At 34.7% G+C, this 11,775-nt stretch overlaps 1 pseudogene; it reads right to left on the bottom strand.

Annotated features, from left to right (window-relative positions):
* Window positions 1-696: 696 nt before the first annotated feature.
* Window positions 697-1,476, bottom strand: LOC100915342 (annotated as a pseudogene).
* Window positions 1,477-11,775: the final 10,299 nt, after the last annotated feature.

Here is an 11,775-nt window from a genome sequence, read left to right as displayed (position 1 = left end):
TTTTGTTGCTTCTCTACCTTTAAGCTTTTTCATCTGGAAGCTTTCAACTTTTTGCTCAATTGACGAAGAGAAAATGATAATAGTGGTAGTGAACCAGATATAATACTTTTATTATATAATAATATTATCTGTATTAGTTCAAAATTCCTTGTCTCTAGTGACAACATAGAAAAGAAAAAATTCAAGTTTCCTTTATTACTTCTGTCCTTGGCAAATGTTAGAATTATTTTGTAGCTTATTTTTCTCTTAACCACCATTCAAAAAGAATCTCTCTTGACAGTTTAGTAGGTGACACCTTAAATTTTCACTGTCCTTTCTTAATAGAAGGAATAGCTTCACTATTAATCTCTAACAGCTGCCTCATGTATATTTTGGCCCACTTATTGATATATACATATCAGAATTTTGAATCTTCATAAATACAAATGTTTTTCACAACAGGAAGTCTGCATCCCTTTGAGTAAAGTTTGCTTTTAACTAACTTCAATACTTCATCATAAATATTGTTCATAGCTTTCAAAGTAACTTCATTTTCTTCTTTTCTTCCTACATTTGTAAAATGTGATTAAAATGAACACTTTGCTATTAAAATTCCAGTCACTCTATCATATAAATACAATTTCACCACCCTCATGGCAATCATCAGAAACCAGAGTCCACAAGGTACTCAGTGTATATAGTCAGGAGGCTGTATGATTAGACTACCAGTCCTATAGCAGCCCTGTACAGTTTCATATGTCTATCAATACTGCCAATCATACTTTCTTTTGTAGCTATCATGATCATTTCCATTTTACCATTATAAATGAGTATGTTCAAAATTGTTTCAATATCTTTCATGGACAACTCTACTTTACTAATGCCTAGTTCACAAATACATTCCCATATACCAAATGAACTGTTTCTTTGTATCATGTATCTTTCTCTAGCTATTTTTGCCTTGCTTTGTAAGAATTTAAAACACTGTTGGTTTATCATTTCTACAAATTCAGATCCAAAATCTTAGTTAATATTCCACATCCTAGCAGTCACCAATCAAGTTGTAAATTATACAACATAAAACATATTTTTTGAGGCTGTCACAGATTTAATAACTATGTTAAACATTTTGCTCCCCCAAAGTTTTAGTATTTTGTTGATTTCTCTTAATATCAAGTTACTTCTTTATCAAATGTCTCTGTTCCAGATACCTTTATTTTTGTCATCTTCTATGATTTTGGTACATTAGTTTCATTTAGTTATCTGATCCCTTTATTTTGCCAATATTCTAAGATGCTTTTTTCATATACAGAGGGCCATAGATAAGATTCTATTGATGATTATTACTCTCTTCTCAGCTTCTCTATGAGACATTTCATTCTATATAACTTGATCTTTGATCCCGTGAGGAAATTGATGACATAATTCTGTAATCCTGCTTTCTATTTTAATTGGGTATACCTCCAGCAGCTGTGCCTTTACTTTCACCTCAGTCATGAGAAGGTTGTGCTTGGTACAGTCAGACCTAAGAACTCATCTTTGAAGATTAATATTTGTTTCAGTTAATTAAAGAGGCAAAAACAATTGGTACAAAGAAAAACAAAACAAGACAAAACAAAACAGAGCAATAGGATCAAGGACATTAATTGAAACCAGAAGAATGAAAGTATAGGATATTCCAAATTCAATTTAATGATTTATTTCTTAGCTATCAAATTGAGAGTTTTCTTTTTCAAATTTGGGCAAGTCACTATGAATAACTGATGTTCAAATCATATAGCATCTTGGTGACATGTATTTGAAAAGATAATCAAAGCAAAAGAATGTTCATGTTGAATGGCTAAGAAATACTTCAAAACATGTAATAATTCATTATTGAGCTTATTTTTCTATAGCATTCCTTCCCCTCCCAACTATCTCTACCTATTGAAATCTTTCCTTTCCTACATCTAATTTGAGGCTTTGGTTTATTTCCTGGGGAAATGATCTTGCCTCTTCTAAACTCCTAAAATACTACCACCTTTATTGTCCTTATCACATAATGTCTTCTATTATTATTAGTGTACATGTCTTATCCTCCAAACTACATAGTAAACTTATTGGAGTTAAGTGATTATACTTATTCTTCTTCATATTCCTCATAATGTCCAGAAAAAATGTTTTGCTTGCACTAGGTGATAAAGTTATCCTTTCTATAAATTCAGCCATGCATTTTCAGTCACTAATCCAAGAAGCATTTATTGAGTACTTGCTATGGGCATGGCACTAAAAATAAAGTAGTTATTCATTCACATAAAAATAGAAACATGAAAAGGATGTTTTAGCATGAAATTCTATAATCCTCAGAATTTGTAATATTATTTATTTATGAGATTTTTCTCTGAAAGATAAATCAATAAGTTTCAAACTCAGACACGAAGAGCATAATCATTAGATGCTTATCACCTCAAATACATAGCTACCTTGCCCCACTAAAAGCTTATTCTTATGTCTAATCAGGGCATAGAGGTAACCTAGGATCTCAAAAGCTATGCCAGAAAGACTATTATAATTGATAGACAATATGTCAAATTCAAGAATCAGCTCATCATTCTTTCAAGTTATCCCCTATTTTTCTCCTTTTCACATTCAAATCCCTAGGAGAGGTGATTTATACTAAATCCCTCTGCTAGTTGCTTCCATTTACCTGCTTCTTTCTAGCCCTGGCTAAGCAAATCAGACAGATTACCATTCCCAAACAATCTATCCTTTCCTATCTCAGGTCTTTGTTCTACCTAGAAACTCAGTTTTCCTTAACCCCTGTCCCCAACCAATACTCTTACTGAAATTTTAACTATACTGCTTCCTAATCAAAACTTTCTCTTTTCTTCCCTGAGGAAAGTGATCTTGCCTTTTTTTGAATCCATACCAACCTGAAACTACTCCCTTTGAGATTGCTGAAAATCTCTTAATTGCTAAATCCATTCTATTTGACTTCCTGAAGCCTGTGACATTGTTGATCCACCCTACACAACTTCCTCCTTGGCTATCATAATATCACTCTCTCTTTCTGCTTTTCTCCTGTGTGTCTGAATATTCTGTTTTAGTCTATTTTCTGGATCAGAAATTTTCTCTCTATTCCCTATCTCCCATTCCTCTGAAACTCTCTCTGGAACCTCTTCTCTCTATATCCTCATAAATTTCCATGGGTTTATCATCTCTATATAGATAAATCCAAAATCTGTAAATTCAGTCCTATTTTCCCTCCAAATTCCAATCTTATACCAATTTTTGTTTGTAGAACAAACATGTCTACATTTCCTGGAAGTATCTCAAACTTTACACATTTAGAACAGAATCATTATATTACCTAATGCACAACTGTTTCTCCAAAGTTTCCTAATTGTGCTTTTTTAAAAATCTTATTATTCTTCAAAAATTCATGAGTGTATTAGAATAATATGCTAATATTTTCTTTCCTCTGCATAATTAAGTAGTCTTGGATATCCTATCTTCACAACATTGCTTACATCCATTCCTTTTTCTCCCCCTCATGTAGCCTTTACCCTATTTAGCCCCCATCATCTCTTCGCTGGATTTATACTATACAACAAAATGAAACCCTTCATCTAATCTTCCTCCTGTCCTATGATAACCTTATATAATTGCTAAATTAATGGTGATCTCATGGGAAAAAATTCTTTAAGGCAGAACAGAAAAGTTGTGGGGGGGAGGGGTTGTTGCCCTGGCTATCTTTCCCTACTTACTTCTATGTTACTTTAGTGAGAAGTCTGTTGTGTTGGATCATGCTGTGAATTGACTGATATCTTGAGCACAGAGAACATTGCAGGGTTGTGCTAGTGATGAATGTGCCACAAAATCAGCAACAAGCTGTCCTTGACATCTTCTGAACTATTTATACTCTATTCTCTCAGGATAGTCTACTGTCAGAGGTCATGGGACACTTGTAGTCAGAGGTCATGAGACCCTGACACAGCCTTATCTCCCTCTGTTCTCCTACAAAAACCCTGAGTTCAAAGCAAATCAGACTGATTACCATTCCCAGAAAATTCTGTCCTTTGCCATTTCAGGTCTTTGCTCCACCTAGAACCCCACTTTTCCTCACTCCTCCCCCATTACAAAATCCTGCTTAACTTTGCTGCTTCCTAAATCAAAGCCTTCTCTTATCTTCCCTGATCTTGCCTTTTCTGAATTCTTAAACACATTACTCATTGTACTTGTTACTTAATGTTTTATCTTTTCAACAATACCATAAGCTTTTGGAATGAAGAAATATCCCAATGACTAGAAGAATGTTTTGCACACAGAAGGTGGTTAATAAATATTTTCTGAGTGGCTATAAAAAGACATTATTTTACAGACATTTACAACAACTTTTCAGTGTTCTCAGTGTTCAAGATAATAAACAATTCATAGCAAGATCCAACACACAAGAAAGACTTTCTCAGGTACTACATGACATATGGGAACACAGGGACTTAGAGAAAAAGACAGAAGTAATCAACCCACCCCTTCATCCCCAATAAACTGTCCCATTCTGCTGGAGAGTAGAGGTCTCCTCTAGACCACTACTAATCTCCAAAAAAAAAAAAATCAACATCTCTACAATATCATTAGAACAGATCATGGCCCAGATGCTGCCTGTTGGCTGTCTCACAGTGAAAGGGAGGCTAGTGTAGTCCTTGAGACTAGGCATTGGGATATTGAGATATCAGTGACTTAGGAGTCCTGAATTTCTTACCATGCTAACAGCCAGTCCTGTCCTTTAGAAGTAAGGAGACTTGGATTCCACAAATTACTATACTACCAACCAGCTATGTGACTTTAGATAAGTCATATGATCTGTCTGGTTCTCACTATACTCATTTATAAAATGAGAAGTTTTAATTCTATTTCTTTCCATTAATCATTGATTGAACATCTGCTATGGCAAGAAAGTTGAATTATACACTGTTGAATATACAAAGTTGGATCTTTTCCAACTCTACTATTCTATGATTTCTATGATAGGAAAGTTGATGCTTGATTGCAGAGGATCCTGAATTGCCGCCTCAAATTTATATATATTATTCTGCCAATAGTGTGAAGATAGCTGAGATTTCTGAATAGGAAAGGGGTATGTTAAGATGATATTTTAAGAAAGATTTATCAGAATACCATGCATGGGAAATAGAGGCAATTGAATAGTAGAGGGTGTGGTATTAAAATAATACAAGCCTTAGGGAAGGAGTGCCTTAAATAAGAGGGTGACAATGGAAATAAAAAAGAAGGTATAGACTACATCTCCTTCGTGTAAAATAATCAGAATTGAGTGCATATATAAAAGCAAAGGACATACCAATGGTGATTCCTAGATTACTGGGCATGGCTACTATTGAAGAGAAAATGATAGTATTTTTTATTGACACTTTTTTATTTTCAAAACATATGTGAGACTAATTCTTCACCATTGACCCATGCGAAACTTTGTGTTCCAATTTCCTGTCCCTTCCCCTAGATTTCAAGTAATCCAATATATGTTAAACTTGGTAAAAATATATGTAAATTCAATATAGGTATACATATAAATACAATTATCTTGCTGCACAAGAAAAATCAGATCAAAAAGGGGAAAAGTGAGAAAAAATAAAATTCAAGCAAACAACAAAAAGAGTGAAAATGCTATGTTATAATGATACTGTATGAGGATGTATTCTGATAGAAGTGGATTTCTTTGACAAAGAGAAGATCTAACTCAGTTTCAATAGATCAATGATGGACAGAAGCAGCTACACCCAAAGAAAGAACACTGAGAAATGAATGTAAACTGTCTGCATTTTTGTTTTTCTTCCCAGGTTATTTTTTTACCTTCTGAATCCAATTCTTCCTGTGCAACAAGAGAACTGTTCGGTTCTGCACACATATATTGTATCTAGGATATACTGTGACAAATTTAACATGTATAGGACTGCTTGCCTTCTGGGGTAAGGGAAGGAGAGAGGGAGGGGAAAAGTCAGAACAGAAGTGAGTGCAAGGGATAATGTTGTAAAAAATTATCCTGGAATGGGTTCTGTCAATAAAAAGTTATTATAATAAAAAAATTTAAATAAAAAAAATTTAAAAAATTACCCAGGCATGGGGTCTGTCAATAAAAAGTTATAATTAAATTTTTTTTTAAATTAAAAAAAAAGAAAATGCTATGTAGTGATCCACACTCAGTTCCCATAGTCCTCTCTCTGAATGCAGAATATTCTCTTCATCACAGGATCATTGGAACACTGAATCCAATGATCATTGGATAATCTCAGTGTTGAAAAGAGCCACATCCATCAGAATTGATCATCATATAATCTTGCTATTGCCATGTACAATGATCTCTTGTTTCTGCTCATTTCACTCAGCATCAGTTCATGTAACTCTCTCCAAGCCTCTCTAAAATTATCCTGATGATCATTTCTTGTAGAACAATAATATTTCATAACATTCATATCCATAACTTATTCAGTTGTTCCCCAACTGATGGACATCTACTCAGTTTCCAGTTTCTTGTTGCTACAAAAAGGGCTGCCACAAATATTTTTGCATGTGTGGGTCACTTTCCCTTCCTTAATATCTCTTTGGGATATAAGCCCAGTAGAGACACTGCTGGATCAAAGGGTATGCACTGTTTGATAGCTCTGTGAACATAATTCCAAATTGCTCTCCAGAATGGTTGGATCCATTCACAACTCCACAATGTATTAGCACTCAGTTTTCCCACATCCTCTCCAACATTAGTCATTATCTTTTCCTATCATCTTAGCCAATCTGAGAGGTATGTAGTGATGTCTCAGAGTTATTTTAATTTGCATTTCTCTGATCAATAGTGATTTAGAGCACCTTTTCATATGACTAGAAATGGTTTCAATTTCCTCACCTGAAAATTGTCTCTTCATATTCTTTAACCATTATGATATTATTTTAAAGTAAAAAATGGGTGTTAATTTTTAAAACCAAAATGTATTTAAAAAGAAATATGTCACTAAAATAGGGAACAGATAGTTCACTGGTAACCGAGGAAAAGTTAATTTTAAACATACTAAGTTGAACTAAAAGCAAGACATCCCTCTAAAAAATAAATAGTGGAGTAAAGCTTTGAAGAGAAGTTAGATCTGGAAAAAATGAAAACGATCTACACAAAGGCAATGATAAAAGTCATAAAAAGAAATCATCTCACCAGAGAAGATAATGCAAAAGATACTCTGAAGTATCTTAAGTATCTTAAGAGTATCAAGGGCAAATGTTCCCAAATCTAAAATTTACTAGACAGAAGGATAAAGGATCACTGAGACAAAGAAGTGACCAAAATGATGGAGGTACTAGATAAGTGAGTTGATAAAGGTGTATATTTCAGGAATGGGGAACCATCATTGCAAAGACATGCAGATGGGACAAGAATTGCTGTGTAGGAGGAACAACAAGGCCAGTCTGATGGGATTGTACATTATATGAATGGCAATGTATAATAAGACCAGAGATGTATGTTAATATAGTAAACAGGGACTTTATATTTTATCTTAAAGGTAAGAGGGAACTACTTGAGTTTATTAAGAAGGGGAGTGATGTGATCCAGTCTATATTCAAGGAAAATCATTTCAGCAGTTCTACAGAGGATAATTTGGGGTAGAGAGATACTTGAAGCAGGAGAGCTAAATAGGAGGCCAGAAAATCATCCAGGCAAGAGGTGATGAAGCCCAAATTAAGGAGGAAACTGAGTGGGTGGAAAGAAGTAAAGGGATCTGAAAGAAGTAGAGGTAGAAATGACAAGGTTTATCAACTGACTGGATGTGTGGGGGAAGTGAGAGTAAGAGTGGGAGGGAGGAGGTGAAGATGACACATAGGTGAGAACCATTGCCAGGCACACCCCCTTACCAGCACAAACTCAAAATAATGGGTGTTACCCACAGTGTTAAATATTATCAAAACAATTGCCAAAGAAGTTTGGGGGCAAGGGGAGCAAAGAATATAATTAGTAAAGTGAGCACTATTTGTAGTGTTTAACCTTGGAGTCCAGATTGGAGAGTGAGATTAGTAAAACCAAAAATATGGAGTGAAGTGGAGGGATCTCAAAGAGTTGAGTTGAACAGACTTTCATGAATTATGAGAACACAGGAGAGAAATTTAAAGAAACTGTCATCAGAAGAAAGAGCAAAGGTCAAAATCTTGGGTGTGGAGTAATTTCAAATGATGTCTGCCAAGATATTGCCTAGTCAATGAATAGATGAAGTAGATTGGAAATGTAAATAATTGATTTTATAAGGTTGGAAAACTCTCAGATATCACATGATGGTAAAGTGGAAGGAGAAAAAGGAAAAATGGTGAACCAGGTACTGAAGTCATTACAAAATACAGACCTGTATCATGAATATCAGTGCAAGATAATTTTGAAGACATGGAGTAGTTGATGATGAGGAGACATCATGAATTGGGAAAGAGGATGGTCTGTAAGATAGTTGAATTTTAAATTATACCATGAAGCAATAAATAATCTAGTTACTCTTCTTCCAGTTAGTTGGGAAAACCAGAAACAGAATCTGACTTTACTACAGAGGGCTTTCTGGAGAAGTGGTACTAGGTAGCACAGTGGAAAGAGTGCTGGATTTGAAATCAGGGAGACCTGAATTTGAATCTTGCCTCAAATATTTATTGCCTTGCATGATCTGGACAGATCACTTGAATTTCTCTGTGCCTCAATTTTCTCATCTGTAAAATAAGGATTGCTATTGTTGTTTATTCATCATTTGAAGAGGATCATGGCATTAGAGAAGAGATGTCATGACATGCAAGTGAGTTAGATTTATGTGAGGAAGGACTGTGGAAGGTCACCTGTCTCACTTTCTCTTCCAGAGCCATCTGGCTCCAAAGACAAGCTACACATCAAGATACATAGAGATGACCTCAGATGCAGTGGGACACCTTGGCTTTTTGAAGCTAAGATCTCAGATCTTGGTTTGACTGAAGTATATATGCATATGTGTTATTGTACATACATATATATGTGTGTGTACATGTATATAGACAGGTATGTACACACATAGATAAATAGATATACGTAATTATATATATACACAGTATACATGTATGTAGATATATTGTATACATATTTATCTACAATGCATTATAGCACATATATATCACCTTGTGTACATGTCTACATACACACATGTGTGTATGTATATATATGTGTGTGTGTGTGTGTGTGTGTGTGTGTAGTATATATGTATACATATACATATATACTATAATGATGATAGGGATGACGACAATGTGGCATTCAGAAAAAGTCTTAGGTAAATATTTATCCATAATGCTTGGAGGAAAGGTGAAAAGTCTTTAAAGGATTTGCCAACAACAGGAGACAATTTTCACAGGACATAATAGAAGGGAAAATTAGAAAAATGGGCAAGACAGGAGAGATTGGGGGCAAAGGAGAGCCCAAGCAACAATGACATTTCCAGCACTAACTGAACTTTCTCTCATAAAGCCCAACTCATTGGTTGCAAGAGGATGCTCCACATTGATACTTCCACACGTTCCCTCCCTCAATTACCTTTTGTAAACAATTTATCTGCCTTTTAAATTCTCATTATTTAAAGGTATCACTCAGTTCAGATCTGGTGGCTGTTATATATAGACTTTTAAGCTGCCCTTTCATTCTTGAGAATTTTAGTGCATGTTGCATAGTGCTTCTTCCTTCTACCCTATCTCTTGCCCTAATGATAATGTATGTATGCATATACATACACATGTATATATTTATAAATACATATATGTATATATAACACACACGTGTATATATATATATATATATATTTATACACATACACACCCACACCCACATCTATATATGTATTTCTTAAGTACCCCCATCTTCCTAGTTTCATAATCTATTATTTCTGTGATCTACTTAATTTTATATCAGTTGCAGAACTGGGCACACCATTGATCTTACTCTCTCAAATATTCTGCTTTTATGTTCATAAACCTCAAAATTTTTTGAGTTTTTTTCAATCATGTCCAAATTTTTATGGGGTTTGCTTGGCAATAGTACTGGAGTGCTTTGCCATTTTCTTCTCCTGCTCATTTTACAAATATGGAAACTGAGGCAAACAGGGTTAAGTGATTTGTCCAAAGTCACAAAGCTAGGAAGTGTCTTAGGACAGGTTTGAACACAGAGAGAAGTCTTTCTGACCCCAGGTCTGGCACACTATTCACTTCTCTACCTAGTTGCCCCCAAATTCCTGTACCCTAATCATTATATTTTAATCATTTCAGCTTTCTTTATTCCTTATGACATCTAATCCTATTATTTGTCTTCATCATAGCCTCCATTCCCTCTTTTCTTCACTTCTCCCAGGTCAATAATCGTGCACTGATGACACTTTCTTTCCTTCCCCATTGACTTCTTGGTGAAAAACTCAACTTAATGCCATTATGCAGCTCTAATTCTATACTGTTCTGGCCCTATCAATGCCAAGCCCCAAACCTCCCACCATCTACTGCCTTCACTCCTATCTACTTGCTGCTAAATGGAGCTCTAGGAAGCCATTAACTGGGTGTTCTCCAAGGCTCTGTCCTTGGCCTCCTCATTTCACTCTATAAATCCTTACTATTTTTGTTCTGTGGAACCCTTTTGCAGTTGTGTGAAGGCAAAGACCACTTCCCAGAAAAATGTTTTTAAAAATATAAAATAAAATCCATATGGTTACAAAGGAACCAATTATATTAAAATATAGTTATCAAAATTAAAAATAAAATAATGCATCCCCATACCCTAAGAACTTTTTGCCATATAATTTCACTTGGTGATTTCCTCCATTTTATGGATTCAATTATTCAATGAAGTAACAGAGTAGATAGAACACTGAGCCTAGAGTCAAAAAGACCTGAGTTCATAGCTAGCCTCAGATACTTCCTAGCTGTATGACCCTGGACAAGTCACTTAACTCAACTTGCCTCTATTATCTCACCTGTAAAATGAGCTGGAGAAGGAAATGGCAAACCATCCCATTATCTCTGTCAAGAAAACCCTAAATGGGATCACAAACAATCAGACATGACTGAAAAATGACAGAACAACAAGGATTTCAATTATCATCTTAATACAGGTGATTCCCAGGTAAACATATCCAGTTCTAGTCTTCCTTCTGAGCTATAGTCACATGCATCCCCAGCTACCTCTTGGAGATCTTGAACTGAATGTCCTATAAATTCTCAAATTCAGTATGTCCAAAATAGAATTCATCTTTCCCCCCAAACCCATCATATTTCTAAACTTCACCATTTCTGCCAAGGGCATTACAATCCTTTCATCACCCAGCCTCAAAACCTCCATCTATATAAATTATATTATATTTTAACTAATATATTTTCTCAGTGGATTGAGCCCAAAGAAGACAATATATAATGGTAAACATTCTGGTGTACATATTCTATGGAAACTAGAGGTGTTTTTTTCCCTTTAGACTACACATCCCACCCCATCCATGGAAAGTACTTTCTTCTTACTTCTATTTCTTAGACTCTTACTTTCTTGAAAACTCAAGTCAAGTACATGAAGCCTTTCTTGTCCCCTCCTCCCAGTATTCCCTCCCTAAAATACCTTTGATTAATTTTAAATATATTTGTATATACTCATATATAGATATAGATGAATAAATATTACATAGATGTAATATATATTTGATAGATATAATATTACATATAATGTTATATATAGTTTTAATATATAGTATGACATGTAATATTATGGGTAGATAGACTCTGAGGTTCCTTTCA

The sequence above is a fragment of the Sarcophilus harrisii genome, chromosome 4, assembly GCF_902635505.1.
Source record: "Sarcophilus harrisii chromosome 4, mSarHar1.11, whole genome shotgun sequence".
NCBI classification, from domain to species: domain Eukaryota; kingdom Metazoa; phylum Chordata; class Mammalia; order Dasyuromorphia; family Dasyuridae; genus Sarcophilus; species Sarcophilus harrisii.
Note: the sequence above shows the minus strand (reverse complement) of the source record. Positions and strands in the feature narration are given on the sequence as shown.